General features: G+C 42.2%; 1 protein-coding gene and 1 long non-coding RNA gene across 6 annotated transcripts in view; one reads left to right on the top strand and one right to left on the bottom strand.

Annotated features, from left to right (window-relative positions):
- The window catches only part of plcb1 (phospholipase C beta 1), a 1,044,484-nt gene that overhangs the window by 922,074 nt on the left and 105,326 nt on the right, over positions 1 to 17,084 (bottom strand). The window lies entirely within an intron of this gene.
- On the top strand, positions 893 to 10,105 carry LOC138759925 (uncharacterized). Its single transcript, XR_011355233.1, has 3 exons — positions 893 to 991; positions 1,326 to 1,473; positions 9,191 to 10,105. It is a non-coding gene; the product is annotated as an uncharacterized lncRNA (long non-coding RNA).

Genomic DNA, 17,084 nt, shown 5'->3' with positions numbered 1-17,084 from the left:
TCACAAGAAGAAAATGGTAATCACAATTTAAGTTCAAGTTTATCATCATCTGACTGTACAGCAGGTACTCATAGAATCAAATGAAGCAGTGGCACTTGTTTGATTGTGAGATCAATCAAACCATATAAAATTTCTTTTTACTAAAATGTGTACTGGGGAAAAAAAACCTTGCTATGCAATTGTTCATACAACACTTCTCCCCACCACACTGTTCCCCCCACTGTGCACTCCCCCCCCCCCCAAACTTACCTTGTTCACAACATAATTTAGCAATAATTGTCTTAGTTACTGAATTAGTAATGGCCAGTGTGGGAATGTGGAGAACTTCCTTCAGGTGTGGGTACTGTTGTGAGCTCTCACCTAAAATTTGCTGTTCAGCCTCTCCAGAAAGGTTCCCAACTGGTCCATTTAACTGGTCCCTCCTCAAACAATTGCATTCGATGTTTGCCATGAATCCTCCTTTCAGGTGTGGGTACTGTTGTGAGCTCTCACCTAAAATTTGCTATTCAGCCTCTCCAGAAAGGTCCATTTAACTGGTCCCTAAAATTTGCTGTTCAGCCTCTCCAGAAAGGTCCATTTAACTGGTCCCTAAAATTTGCTGTTCAGCCTCTCCAGAAAGGTCCATTTAACTGGTCCTTCCTCAAACAATTGCATTCGATGTTTGCCATGAATCCTCCTTTCAGGGCTGGCCCTCATTCAACTCAAGAAGAACTTTTCACACAGAGAAGATGAACAGATCGTGGTGCCAATGCTGGTCTCCGCTGTATCTTCTGTAACAAAGGAATCCCACCTTTGGAATTCATCCCCATTGGACAATTGCTGCTGATAAAGGGGGAGAAGAGTGATATAGAATCCAGGTAGCATTCCATTTGTAGTTTAATTGTCAACACAGAAGACTGTTAATGGAGAATAGATCCAAAGAGGGAATTGCACTGCTTGATTGAATGGGATGAGATACTTCTTCCTAAGTGCTTTTTGCAAGGAAATTAAGGTAAATTTGTGTTTTAGTTCAAGGTTGGGGCAAGCTGATTATGAAAATAGATTGATTAAAATCTTTATATCTTATCTCACAATTTCACTTTCAACACCGGTTCGTGCTGACTGAAGGTTACAATTCAGAGATTTGCAAGGCTCAGCTTTAGACAGGGGTTTCACACATGATGATCACTTATTCAAATGGATAGGCATGGAATCCATCGGCCAGCTCCAAGTTAAATTGTACAAGATGCCAGAGGGAAGTGGGTTAATTAAATTGTACAAGATGCCAGAGGGAAGTGGGTTAATGTTGCTCACAACCTCCACCGTTTCCTGCTATTGTATTGTAGATTCAAGTCAGCTGGGCTCCTTCACGTGAAAATCACAATGCCCTGCTGATCAATGGGCGGGTGTCCCTCTTCATGAAACAGGACTGGCAACATTCATCATCAAGAAAGTCAAAAGTGCTTCACTGAGGATTGTTCCATACCAGTTAAGGTAACTGACAAAAAAAAAAACACTGAAGTTACTTTGAATAAAAACATTTGCGGGATAACTGGCTACCTTTATTGGCAAAAATCAACTTGGAATAAATTCACATTTGTGAAACAAGATGAGGTGTACACTCTCATTTTTTTTTAATCCATACATGGCTCAAGGAAATGAGCTCCATTCTAAATTTGTAAGAACTCTCCCCAAATATCATCAATAAACAAAATCAAACACTGATGTGAAATTTTGGGGAAAAAAAACATGATTGCATATTTTAGCTAAATATTTATCAAGATATTTGTTGCCAAAAATTATGTATTTCATGAATAACAATTAAGTCAATTCCTGGAAAGCTTATATTCCACTTGTTAGATATTTTCATAGTTGCAAACAAACCCCCATAAGAAAATTTCAAAGCAACTACAGAACAAAACCTAAACGTGGACCTTGGGTTGTAGATACTTTGTGCTGTGCTTCATAACTCATCCCGTTTAAGGACATATGGAGAGAAATCGTTGCAAGGACAAGCATTCGTGGTTTCTTTCTCTTTTGCACAAAGCTTGCAAAGTGGGATATTCCAGTCATTCAGCGAGCATTCAGTCTACATAACCAGACAGAACAATACTCATTTCCTACCCTTATTCCCAAGAACCTCTGGAAACCATTTTCATATACCCAATGTACATCCCCATCTTATTAACAAGCTCCATTTCAAGTGAACACCAGTCAGGAGCCAAACAAACAAAAATGCAAGATAACGAATATAAAAATTGGGACCTCATAATTCAACTCTCCAAGGTGTTGATGAATCCAGACTTAAACCACTGTTGCAATCTGGTCACCCAGCAACTGAAAAAACATTAATAAATGGGAAGAGGTGCAGAGAAAATGCACCAGGATGTTTCTGGGATTGGAGGATTTGAGCTATAGGGAAAGGTTTGATAGGTTGGGTCTTTTTCTGCTGGAGCACAGGAGGGCTGAGGGGTGATCTTATAGGGTTTATAAAATCATGAGGGACATGAATAAAGTGAATGCTTGCTGTACTTTTCTCCAGGATAGATAATTCTAGAATGGAGGGCATTGGTTTAAGATGAGCGAGAAGAGATTTAACAGGGTCCTGATAGCAATACTTTTTTTCACTCAGACGGTGGTGCATATCTGGAACCAGCTGTCAGAGGCAACCATAGAAGTGGTACAAAGATATTTGATCAGTTTATGCATGAGGGGCTTGGTAAAGTCTGGATCAAATGAAGCAAATGGGACAGGATGTCCAACTTAATGCACAAGTTGGGGCGAAGGGCCTATTAGAACATAAAGAGGTCCTTCAGTTCTTCTAGTCTGAGCCAAGCTATTATTCTGTCTTGTCCCACTGATCTGCATCCAATCCATATCCCTCCAAACCACTCCCATCCATGTACCTTTACAAATTTTTCTCGAATAGTAAAATTGAGCACATATTCACTACTTCAGCTGGCAGCTTGTTCCACACACACACACACACACACCACTCTCTGCATGAGGAAGTTCCCCCTGATGTTCTCTAAACTTTTCTCCTTTCACCCTTAACCCATGTCCTCTGGTTTGTATCTTACCTATTCTTAATGGAAAAAGCCTAACTACATTTACTCTATCTACAATCCTCAATTTTGTATACCTCTGTCAAATCTCCCCTCATTCACCCTTCACCCATGTCCTCTGGTTTGTATCTTACCTATTCTTAGTGGAAAAAGCCTAACTACATTTACTCTATTTACAATCCTCAATTTTGTATACCTCTGTCAAATCTCCCCTCATTCATCTATGCTTTTTTTTTCATTTTATTTTGATTTTTTTCCATTGTTATACAACTCTATAACTCAAAGACACAAGAGACTGCAGATACTGGAATCTGCACAATAAATAAACTGCTGGATGAACAAAGTTAATCAGCACATGTGGAGACTAAAGGAAGGTCAATGTCTTAGGTCAAGTCCTGATTAAGAATCTTAACTCAAAAGTGTGACCATATTTTCTTCCAACCATCGTGTTCTTCCTGCAGTACTGTACAGTATTTAATGTTGGATAAATATCTCAAGCCTTCCAGATTTTATACCCAACTGTGCAAATTTTAACACAGGCCTGTCCAGAATCAAGAAGAGCCAAACTTCTATCCGTGGAGCCTGTCAATGCAGAACTCTAACCACCAGATCCATTCTTATCCCTGGCCACTACAGAACAAGTGTTAAGAAACATGACTCAGCTAATCCCCAAACTGAGCATCTAAACTTGATTTGTCCCCACAAGAACCTTGATACACGCCAAGCACCACACAAATTCTGCATCTATTTAGCGTCCACCTTTGCAAACCGTAGAAGGCAGCTCATTTTCCCATCTATGCATTCTGCCTTGCTTGATGAATAGCTTCAGCTTTTTCCACGTTTCCGTTATTCCAGGTAGGCCTCTCTCTTCCAGTCCTCTCCAACCTATCCAAAAACTCTGCCACTTAGCATCCTTCCAGCATTTGGGCAACACACAGCCATGTGCATTCAAGTGGTAGCCCCAATGTGCTTCTGAATGCCATATAATTTATTCCAAAAGAATCATTCACACACTAAATTGCATAGTCTGCATGACAAGAAACTGCCACAGAGTGACTCTTGGTTTGTTGTCTACCATTCTACAGGGCTATGACTGATGAGTCAGCAGTGCTTTTCTCCAAATAAAAACCTCCATAAATTCAACGGAGGTGCTAGAAAGGGACAGTGACTTGAAATTATTGCTTTCATGTTGCTTGCACAAAATTGAGTTCATTAGAGTGGTTTATAAAATCTGGAAGGGCCATGATAAGATAAATACTCTTCTCTCTTAACCTCCCCCCGCACCCCACCCACCCACCTCCACTAGGAGAATCTAATGTGAGAGAAAGATTTAGAAGGCATCTGATAGGCAACTTCTTCCCAAAGAGGGTCGTTCTCTCCCAGAGGAACTCAATTCATTCTCCGCCCGATTTGACAACATAACACTGAAGAATCACCCCTCAACACCCCCACATCCCCTGATATTCCCATCCTGTCTGCATCTGAGGATGACTTGCATGCTGCCTTCAGGAGAGTGAATCCAAGGAAAGTATCCGGCCCGGATGGAATACTTGGCTGAGTATTAAAAATCTGTGCTGACCAACTACCAAGGTATTCATAGATATCTTTAATATCTCTCTCCACCAGGGCACGGTACCCATATGCTTCAAATAGACGTCAATCATACCGCTGCCCAAGAGTGTAGTAACCCGCCTTAATGACCATTGACCAGTTGCACTTAAATCAGTAATGATGAAGTGTTTTGAAAGGCTGGTGTTAAAGCATATCAGGTACTGTCTGAGCTATTTCATGGATATATTCCAAATCACCTATCGTAGAAACATGTCTACAACGGGTTCCATCTCACTGGCTCAACACAAAGCCTTGCAACACCTGGACAGCAAAGATACATACATCAGGATGCTCTTTATCAAATACAGTTCAGCATTTAACACTATAACCCACTCAAAACTGATTAGAAAACTCCCAAGACCTGGGATTCAACACCTCACTGTGTAATTGGATCATGCATTTCCTCACCTCCAGACCACAGTCAGTGAAGATTGGGGAGAACTTCTCCACAATCTCCATCAGTACCGGAGCACCATAGGGTTGTGTTCTTAGCCTCCTGCTCTACTCACTTTATACCTATGACTGTGTTGCTCGTTACGACAATAACAACATTACAAATGGTAGTGGTTGTATAAAGGAAGGGGAAGAGTCGGCATACAGTATGGAGATTGAAAAACTTGGCTGAATGGTACACTAACAACCTTGCATTCACCGTCACCAAAACTAAGGAGCTAATTGTTGACCAGGAAAAGAAAGACAGAGGGATACAATCCAATGATCATTGGGGGGATCAGAGTTGGAGAGGCTGAGCAAATTTAATTTCTTGGAGTCATTATCTTGGAGGATCTTTCCTGGACCCAACAAACCAATGGCAATGTGAAGAAAGCACATCAGAGCCTCTACTTCCTCAAAAGTTTGCAGAGGTTTTGTATGACATCAAAAACCTTGGCAAATTTCTAGAGATGTCGTGGAAAGTGTGCAGACAGGCACAACTCCCTCCACTATTAAATACGAGCTACAGGGAATGCTGACGTGACGTCAGAGAGCAGCAGCAATCAGCAAAGACCCTCGCCACACAACACATGCTCTGTTCTCGTTGCTACTATCAGGAAAGAGGTATAGGTATAGGTGCCACAAAACTCTCACAACCAGGTTCAGGAACGGCTGCAAAAACTAAATCAAAGACTCATTTAAGGACTCTTACTTGTGCACTTTATTGATATTTTTTCTCTCTTCATTGCACAGTTTGCTTACATTCATTATCTCTTTACAATTCATAGTTTTTTTACATGTTAACACTGTGTACAGTTTATTTTTTTAATTATCAATTAATGGTAATTCTGCCATTCCCACAGGAAAAAAGAATCTCGGATGTTATGGGTCCAGAGGACCCCAAAACCCAGCAGCAACAGAAATTCACCAAAACAAATGGTTACTTACATAAAAGCTACTTTTAATTATCTTTATTCATGAAAACAGGATCAGACTTTAACTTATTACTATTAACAACCCCCTTCTAATTCTAAGCGCGTATGTATGTAATGTGCGTAAAAGTTTTTTAAATTCACAGTCCAATCTCACTTCTCACTCCTCCAAGTTCATTGGTTGCAGGGAATTCTTGTACTGTGCACAGAATTTAACATTTATGAAGTTCACCAGGCTTTGGTGTTTGAAAGATAAATGGAAAACACTCAGGAAACTTCTTGTCGGTTTTCAGATAGAGATTTGTTGCTTGCTGGACACAGAATAATTCCTTCTGATCAGCCACTTTAGTTTCTTGCCAAAGAAACTTGCCCCATCAGGATTTTCCAGGACACCACAAAGTTCCTTTCTATTTCCCTTACTTCCAATGAAAGTCCATACAAGAGGAGATGGTTGGCACACACACACACACACACACACACACACACTCACAGAGAGAGAGAGAGAGAGAGAGAAAGAGAGAGAGAGAGAGAGAGAGAAAACCACATAACCCTCCTTAAACAGCAAACTGCACTCAGACTACAGCACCGGACCATTTCTTCTGAGTTTGTTCATCTATTGCTTTCCAAAACAATAATCTATTACTTCACAGCATGTCCAATTAACACCTGCTTGTTTTAGCAAAGGCACTCAGAGCCTGACTATCTGGCTTGAGCAGAGCTCTGGCAATTTAAATGAGTTCTTTTTGAAATGTTTGTATGTGACCTACATTTAAAAATATTGCCACAATTTATCTCCTTTTAAAACATATCTAAGTATAAAATATAACATAATCCATCGCAGAGTTGTATGTGTTGTCATGTATGTAAACTGCATGAGTTTTTCAAGCTCTGCTGGGACCAAGGAAAGCTGCCTCAGGACCTCCGTGATGCCATCATCATCACCCTGTACAAAAACAAAGGCGAGAAATCAGACTGCTCAAACTACAGGGGAATCACGCTGCTCTCCATTGCAGGGAAAATCTTCGCTAGGATTCTCCTAAATAGAATAATACCTAGTGTCGCCGAGAATGTTCTCCCAGAATCACAGTGCGGCTTCCGCACAAACAGAGAAACTACTGACATGGTCTTTGCCCTCAGACAGCTCCAAGAAAAGTGCAGAGAGCAAAACAAAGGACTCTACATCACCTTGGTTGACCTCACCAAAGCCTTCGACACCATGAGCAGGAAAGGGCTTTGGCAAATACTAGAGCGCCTCAGATGCCCCCCAAAGTTCCTCAACATGGTTATCCAACTGCACGAAAACCAACAAGGTCGGGTCAGATACAGCAATGAGCTCTCTGAACCCTTCTCCATTAACAATGGCGTGAAGCAAGGCTGCGTTCTCGCACCAACCCTCTTTTCAATCTTCTTCAGCATGATGCTGAAACAAGCCATGAAAGACCTCAACAATGAAGACGCTGTTTACATCTGGTACCGCATGGATGGCAGTCTCTTCAATCTGAGGCGCCTGCAAGCTCACACCAAGACACAAGAGAAAATTGTCCGTGAACTACTCTTTGCAGACGATGCCGCTTTAGTTGCCCATTCAGAGACAGCTCTTCAGCGCTCGACGTCCTGTTTTGCGGAAACTGCCAAAATGTTTGGCCTGGAAGTCAGCCTGAAGAAAACTGAGGTCCTCCATCAGCCAGCCCCCCCACATCTCCATCGGGCACACAAAACTCAAAACGGTCAACCAGTTTACCTATCTTGGCTGCACCATTTCATCGGATGCAAGAATCGACAATGAGATAGACAACAGACTCGCCAAGGGAAATAGCGTCTTTGGAAGACTACACAAAAGAGTCTGGAAAAACAACCAACTGAAAAACATCACAAAGATTAGCGTATACAGAGCCGTTGTCATACCCACACTCCTGTTCGGCTCCGAATCATGGGTCCTCTACCGGCATCACCTATGGCTCCTAGGATGCTTCCACCAGCGTTGTCTCCGCTCCATCCTTAACATTCATTGGAGCGACTTCATCCCTAACATTGAAGTATTCGAAATGGCAGAGGCCGACAGCATCGAATCCACGCTGCTGAAGATCCAACTGCGCTGTGTAGGTCACGTCTCCAGAATGGAGGATCATCGGCTTCCCAAGATCGTGTTCTATGGCGAGCTCTCCACTGGCCACCGTGTCAGAGGTGCACCAAAGAAGAGGTACAAGGACTGCCTAAAGAAATCTCTTGGTACCTGCCACATTGACCTCCGCCAGTGGGCTGATATCACCTCAAACCATGCATCTTGGCACCTCACAGTTCGGCAGGCAGCAACCTCCTTTGAAGAAGACCGCAGAGCCCACCTCACTGACAAAAGACAAAGGAGGAAAAACCCAACACCCAACCCCAACCAACCAATTTTCCCTTGCAACCGCTGCAACCGTGTCTGCCTGTCCCGCATCGGACTTGTCAGCCACAAACGAGCCTGCAGCTGACGTGGACATTACCCCTCCATAAATCTTCATCCGCAAAGCCAAGCCAAAGAAAGAAGACTCAGACAATAAATCTGAACCTGATCAGTTAAATTTGGTACATGGACTGAGCTGCCAGAGGAAGTGGAAAATGGAGGGACAATTGTAAAGTTCGACAGACACAGGTACATCGATAAGAAAAATTTGGAGTATATGGGTCGGGTACAGACAAATGGGACCAACTTTGATGATTTGAGCTGAAGAGCCTGTTTTTAAGCCATAGAACTCTACAACTCTAATATTGCACTCTGCAGATGAAGCCTATAAAATGCATGAGTCTCAAACACTGAAGAAAGCAGACACCTCAAATTTGTTAGAATCTGTTATAATTGGTCCCAGACATTTCACATTCTGGAGTTAGATTCTCCCTTCAAGGTTCTTCCTTAGTGCCAATTCTTCCTGCCAACATTTAAGAATTGCCCAACTCCCACACTTAAAATCTTTCCTGGACATCTCCCAAGTCCTGTTTCTTCCTATCCATCCCCACCATTCTCAATATAAGAAAGTGATTAAATTCATTTTCCACTATTTACGCTCAAAGCACAAGGCCTATTCTGCTGGATGTAATGTCTTGGGTATCTTGTCCACCACAATATTTCTGTCGTGGGAACTTTCACACAGATGAATTTTGTGCAAAATATTTCTGTGCTTATATTTTCAGATTTTGTTTTCCCATTGCCTTCAAGATATCTGCAACTCCCAAGAAGTGTTATGGAATTGCTAGCATACTAAACTGGACAGAGCCACAAAGAGGACATTGGCCAAACATTTCGTCAAAGACACCAACTTTTAGGAAGCATATGAAACAAATTTTGAGGGGCTGAGACATTTGGTGAATTGGCAGCTGTGATAAAGTGATTGAAGAAGAGGTATCTCAGAAGATTTTAGAGAAGAATGTAATGTCAGGGAATAACAGTGACCTGAAGGCACCCCCAACACTTGCTCAAGTGTATTGGCTTTCAGGTCCCAGTGATCCCACTTCAACATTATTATTGTATGAGTCACAACTTCATCTTTCCCTGTCTCCATGACTTCCTTAACCTTTTTCAGCAATGTGATTCCCTTTCCATAATTGTTTCTATTTCTTCTTCCAACACATCCCACCCTCGTCACTTCCTCTTTACCACCCTCGTCACTTCCTCTTCACCACCCTCGTCACTTCCTCTTCACCACCCTCGTCACTTCCTCTTCACCACCCTCGTCACTTCCTCTTCACCACCCTCGTCACTTCCTCTTCACCACCCTCGTCACTTCCTCTTCACCACCCTCGTCACTTCCTCTTCACCACCCTCGTCACTTCCTCTTCACCACCCTCGTCACTTCCTCTTCACCACCCTCGTCACTTCCTCTTCACCACCCTCGTCACTTCCTCTTCACCACCCTCGTCACTTCCTCTTCACCACCCTCGTCACTTCCTCTTCACCACCCTCGTCACTTCCTCTTCACCACCCCACTTGCCCATCATGTCAGTTAAAAGATCCAGGAATTTTAAAACATCTAGCACCAGATTCAAGAACAATTTCTTCCCTGCTGTTATCAGAACAGACCTTTCATGAGTAAAATGTTGCAGCCCTTGCCCTGTTGTCACTGGACATTTTCTCTGTACACTATACTTTGTACAATTGTGTTATTTTGCACTACCTATTATGCTCAAGGTTGATTTGGCTGGACAGCCCACAAACAAAGTTTTATTTCCACTTCATCTCTGCACACATAACTACAAGCAATTCAATTCTTCAATATTCTTTTGCCACACCCATTCCTTCAGCAGCTCGGGCCTGAGAAATCCTCAAACACACTGGCCTCCTTCACACCTTTTTTTGTGAGCAAGCCTTGGGTCAATCCTCCCACTCTCTCTGTCAGCAGGTGCTTAATAATATTCCTCAAATATCCATTGTGCTTTGTGGTATATTTTTTCCTGCATTTACAGCTATGCCGAAACTCTTACCCCCAACTCCCCTCTCAGTACTGAAAATCCACTGGTAACTTTACAAGATAAATCTTTTAGTCAAGGTTTCCCTGGCAACAGATGAGAATGCAAGAATTCGGTTTTGTTTCTTCTCTGCACTGTTTTTATTACACTGGTTAATTGATCTTCATTAAATGAGTTAGCAGGTGTAATAATATAGCATAAAGTAATATAATCATTCCTTAAATTAATCGACTAAATATAACGCACTGAACAAAGAAGCCCCAGACAACTCAACTTTAAAATATCGAAAGTCTACAGATCATCCTCCTCCATAGCTTCAACCCGAATAAATCTTCATGAAAGTTATCGCTGCCTCAATACTCTTCTCTAAAGTTCAAATTGTTGGGCACTTTTTTTTGAGTCATGACTCAACTAGATTAATCTTTACCATGGGTCATGAGTTTATGACCAAAAAACGTAAGACACAACAGATAAGGTAACAGTGATGCAGTCCGAGTAGAAAGCCGGATAGTTGTTAGATGAGATCATGATGTTGCACATCACAGAAACAAAGCTGTGGCTCATCAAGACAATACCAATCCTTTACTCCAATCCTACACTCATCTCTGAGGGCTAAGCAGGTCTTTTCTAGGACATTGTGGGGAGTGAGGGAAGAAATACCCATGATTGGAGGGTAGCTAATGTTACCCCACTATTTAAAAAGGGGGGTAGAGAAAAAGCGGGGAATTATCGGCCTGTGAGCCTTACATCAGTAGTGGGCAAAATGATGGAATCCATTATTAAGGATGTAATAGTGGAGCATATGACTAGCAGAGAAGGGATCGGATGGAGTCAACATGGATTTACAAAAGGTAAATCATGCTTGACAAATCTATTGGAATTCTTTGAGATGGTGACAGGTAAAATAGATGGGGGAGAGCCAGTGGATGTGGTGTACCTGGACTTCCAAAAGGCCTTCGATAAGGTCCCGCATAAATGACTGGCTTCCAAAATAAAGGCTCATGGGATTGGGGGCAAAGTATTGATGTGGATTGAGAATTGGCTGGCAGGTAGAAGACAGAGAGTTGGGATAAATGGCTCGTTTTCTGAGTGGCAGGTGGTGACCAGTGGGGTACCACAGGGATCTGTACTGGGACCCCAGCTGTTCACAATTTACATTAATGATCTGGATGAGGGGATTGGATGTAATATCTCCAAATTTGCAGATGAAACTAAGCTAGGAGGGGTTGTGTGCACGGAAGAGGGGGTCAGGAAGCTCCAGTATGATTTAGATAAATTGAGGGACTGGGCAGATACATGGCAAATGCACTACAATGTGGATAAATGTGAGGTTATCCACTTTGGTAATACAAACCGGAGGGCAGATTACTATTTGAATGGCAATAGATTAAGAGATGGGGAAGTGCAGAGAGACCTAGGGGTACTTGTACATCAGTCTCTGAAGGCGAGCATGCAGGTACAGCAGGCGGTTAAAAAGGCAAATGGTATGTTGGCCTTCATATCAAGAGGGTTTGAGTATAGGAACAAGGATACCTTACTGCAGCTGTACAGGGCCTTGGTGAGACCCCACCTGGAGTATTGTGTGCAGTTTTGGTCACCTTATCTAAGGAAGGATGTTCTTGCAAAGGAGGGAGTGCAGAGGCGATTCACCAGGCTGATACCTGGAATGGCAGGAATGACTTATAAGGAAAGATTGTGCAAATTGGGATTGTACTCGCTGGAGTTTAGAAGATTGAGAGGGGATCTCATAGAGACATATAAAATTCTGGCAGGACTGGACAGAATGGATGCAGATGGGATGTTTCCAATGATGGGAAAATCCAGAACCCGGGGCCATGGTTTGAGGATAATAGGCAAACCATTTAGGACCGAGATGAGGAGGAATTTCTTTACCCAGAGGGTGGTGAATCTGTGGAATTCATTGCCACAGAGGGCAGTAGAGGCAGGTTCATTAAATATATTTAAGAGGGAATTAGATATATTTCTTCAGTATAAGGGTATTAAAGGTTATGGAGAGAAGGCGGGGACGGGGTACTGAACTTTAAGATCAGCCATGATCTCGTTGAATGGCGGAGCAGGCTCGAAGGGTCGAATGACCTACTCCTGCTCCTATCTTCTATGTTTCTATGTCTCTAAATTGCAGGAGCCTGGCAGAGATACTTATGTCATGATTGAGTATGTGTGCAGTGCTGGAAAACTGGATGGTGGTTAAAATGCCATGGCAAAAAAAAGGCTACAAGATAAACCTGGGAACTACAGGCCAGGGTGACAGGAGTTAGCTACAAGATCCTGCATGGTACTTAAAAAAAAGATTTTCAGATGCTGGGGTTGAGTGCAATCTATAAATGTGCTGTGGAAATCTTGCAGGTCACACGGCATCCATAGTAAGTAAAAGGTAATTCCACCCACATTTCGGGCCTGGGCCATTTGTCAGCTGACCTGTTGAGTTCCTCCAGCACACTTGTGCCCCTCATGGTTGGCTGGTCTGGATGGTCAGATTGCATAGGATCCAGGCCAATTAGGTACAGAATTGGTTTGAAAATAGGAAGCAGAGGGTGGCACGGAAGATTTGTTTTCCTGTGACAAGCACTGTGCTATAGGCATCAGTGCTGTGTTCCCTGTTGTTTGTCACCTATATTAATCACATGGACAACAGTTAGAATAGTTAGTAAGTTTAAAAATGACACCAAGAGTGGATAGTCAAAATTACAACAGGATCTAGATGAAATAGAAGTGGGAGCATCGGAGGCGAATTAGCGAACATTCGGTGACTCTGAGGAGGAGCTCTTTTGCTTCACTTTCTCTCACTCTAAGAGGAGCTTCAGGCAATTTCTGCTGATGTCAAATCTGTCTGCCTTATAGCAGACAAAAGGCAATTTTTGTAATATGACACGGTTTTTATTACATAACAATAAATTGAATCTCAAATCTTGAAAAAAGTGGGCTAAGGAACAATAAATGGTGCTTAACTTATACAAGTGTGAGGTGTTTCATTTTGGTAAAGTAAACCAGGCAGGAAGGACTTGTACAACAGAGACTTGGTACTATAGTTACATTATTCCACGGAAATTATGAAAGAGGTGGACGTGCTGATGATGGCGACTTTTGGAAGACTTGTCTTCATCGGTCAGGGCACTGCACTGACTGCAAGAGCAGGGTTATCACATTGCTATTGACAGTGGCTGATAACTAACCGACTCGCGTATCTTTGGCTTATGAGGAGGAACTGGAGCACCTGAGGGAAAAAGGGAGAATGTGCAAACTCCATACAGATCACACCAGAGATTAGAGTTTGAACCCAGCTCACCAGCACTGTGAAGAATGGCTTTACCAGATCCACCACCGTGCTGCTGGTCCAGTAATTTGGCTCTGTGGTTTGTATGCTGGTGCTTGGATATTAAAACAATTCTATTTCCAGCTTTCTTCCAATATGTTTAACGTTCCATGTCTCTCCGTTATCTGTTGCACTTTGCTAAACTTTGTGAATATATCAAGGTTACCAAGTCTAAAGTTGCATGTGACAATTCAAATATTCTCTCACCAACATGGTGCTCAATGATCAAACAGCCTGAATAAATGCAGCACCAAGCCATTAGCATTAATGGCTTCAATCATTCAGTATCTGCAGATGAAAGAGAAAGCACTTTGCATGGTAAAAATATGATCTTGAAAATCAGTCTTTCATGATTAGAAGTCAAGGAATGAATAGGTTTAAGGTAAATCTAGAATAAGGAGTTGAAGAGGTATAGGCGGTTAAATACGACTTCAACTTCTTGCTAATGTGAAAGATAATAAGATATTAAATCTGTCAGAGATTATCTTTGTAACTTTCATGTGCTTTTAAAAATAAATCAATAATCACATCCAAGTTATGTTGCCCTTCAACATTTATTGATTGAAAGCATATATTTCACATTTTCTATTCCAATGAACATTTGCTTTCATTTATCCATTTGAAAACTCTCCTGCCATTTCCTTGCTCAACATTTAATTTGCCCACAGGTCCAATCAAAATCTATTTCCCTTACATAATTGAGAGTGTAACAGATCAATAAATTATCATCTATAAGTGGTTCGCAAGCTTTTCTCACCCACACATCCTAAAAATGCCTTTACTTACCAGCAATAAACAGTATCCAACCGATGGTTCATCTGAAGGTTGATGAAGGCAACATTGGATTTAAGCACCCGCACGCAATAGAACAGAGCCCCTCCTGTTTCTTCCCAGACCATCCATGATGTTTTTTTTGTTGTGGGAGACCATAGAAATGTTGGTATTACATTTTACTTATTTGTTTTTGGCATGTTGCCTTGGACTACAACAACAAACTGCGGACCACTGGTTGTGAAATATTGGTCCATGCAATGTTTGTCACGTCAATACCAGAAGTCACAGAAGTTACATTCAACACCAGGTGCCCTTACTCTTGATATATTCCTGCTGCATTCCACCTGATGGAATGGCAACAGGGAAGCTGGGACGCCACACTCTTGGAAGGGCATCCTTTCTCTTGTACTTAGACACTCTTGCAATCAAGGCCAACAAGCCTCGATTTTTCTTCTACCTTCCCACTTATATCCACCTATAACCTCTTACCTGTTAGCAACTGCACCTCCACCTGCCTCTTCCACCTCTCCTCCCCCTCCCCACCTTTTTTCTTTTATAAATTCAGGCTTTTTAAATCATATCTTGATGAAGGTTTCAGTCCTGAAACTTTGGGTACCCTTCACTTCCTATGGATGCTGCGTGGCCTGTTGAGTTTCTCCAGCATGTTTGTGCGTCACTCAGCATACCACCAGCCACTTAGCAGCTTGCTGCATCTGCACGTTTGCTCTCAGTGACTGATATTCAAGTGCTCCCAGGTCCCTTTATACATCAGCATTTCCAACTTGACTGCCTTTCTGTTTACCTGCCAAGACGGATCACTTTGAATTTTACGATAAAGGTACAATCATTTTGCCAGTAACCACTAAATCCAGACACAAGGGTCTAAGCTGAGCATCAAAACAGAGAGATCTTTGGGTGGTGGTTGGCCATGGTTTGGATGTGAGCTATGTCCCTAGGATCACCATGGAAAGCGTTTTATGCCCTGACATACACTATCCTTCTTTTAAATGTGCTTATCCTCCAATAATGAGAAACAGTGTTCATTTTTCAAAATTACCTGTCACAAAAGTAAGACCTGCAAGTCTCAAAGCTCATCTTGTGATTTAAACCAAGGAGCTCCAGCTTGTAACCACTACACTCAGCAGGTTGAGAATAGTGCAAGATATTAACTCCCAAACAGGGCACAGCAGTTCTGCTATGACGTTGAGTTGATGGGCCTATGGAGGGAGAAGAAGCCACAGGGAAACACATGGAGGGAATGGGGCTGATGGGAGCTGGCACTGATTCAATGGGCTGAATGGCCTTCTCCTCTGTGTAAGTATTTCAGAGGATATAATCAGTGGGATAATGGTGCTGACAGCAATTTGATCCTGTTATGCATATTTGAAGGAGAGAAAAGATTAAAGTGAGGCAGTTCTTTCCTCAAAATAAAAGAGTTTAAATACAGTAAAACTAAACAACCATAGTTCTCAGTCAGCACAGACTCAACAGGCTGAAGGAGGTTGCTTCCATGCCATCTCTCTCCATGACTGTCAGCAGAGAGCTTGTGAACCTTATTTCTTGGTGGGAATTATGATGTCAGCAGGTTGTGGTTTCAAGACACTGCTTGGAACTGCAGTGAGAATTCACTCTGCCAGTCATTTCTCACTTCATTTAGAATCATTTTGGGGCTTTGCATTTGGTTGGCATTCATTATCGGTGCAAAGCAGTTTCAGGACCCTGACCAATAATTCAGTTCACCTGAATTGTCAGCAAGCTGATCACATCCTGTACAACTTGTAGCGAACCTGCTAGAAACAGTAACCAACAGATGGGAACGCTGCAGAGAACATTAGCGGTCCATGGGACACAGCAAAAGCCTCAATACTAGGTGAACAAAAGATCATGTTACCAACCATGTAGCCTGATCTGCACTGCATCAGCAACAAGCATTTCATAGGATCAGGTCATCTTTTTTGGAAGGAAAAATAGTGCATTAGATTACACTGGACAAAGAAAGTTTTGCATCCCGAACACTTTTGGGTGCATTTTGGGCTCCTGATGACAAAAATCACCTAGTGTGTACCATTTTTTAGAAATAATCTAATTTTGTGATTTCCTGTCATGTTTTAAGTCTACTTCAAACATATAAAGCCATGAAATGCAACGTGCCCTTGAAAATTCCATTTCTGCATTTGCACTTGGACATCTTCCCTGCTGATCTTGGTGCAGTGACGAACATGGTGAAAGGTTTCACCAGGGCACTATGACCATGGAAAAGTGGCATCAGGACAACTGAAATCCATCAGTGCTGGCCGACTATTGTTAGACACTGGCACAAAAGCCACAGATGCTGGGTACAAACGAAAATCAGTGACAAAACATCAGTTGAACTAATGCAATATGTCAGTATCATTAAGCGATTAAACGTGCAAACATTTTGAAAAAGAACATTGTACAGTGTTATTATTTAGAAGGTGAAAAACTGCAGTATGCTGTTATGCAGGGAGATTTTGGAGTGCAACTGCTTGAATT

This window comes from Narcine bancroftii, chromosome 4, assembly GCF_036971445.1.
Source record: "Narcine bancroftii isolate sNarBan1 chromosome 4, sNarBan1.hap1, whole genome shotgun sequence".
Classification (NCBI taxonomy): Eukaryota; Metazoa; Chordata; class Chondrichthyes; order Torpediniformes; family Narcinidae; genus Narcine; species Narcine bancroftii.
Note: the sequence above shows the minus strand (reverse complement) of the source record. Positions and strands in the feature narration are given on the sequence as shown.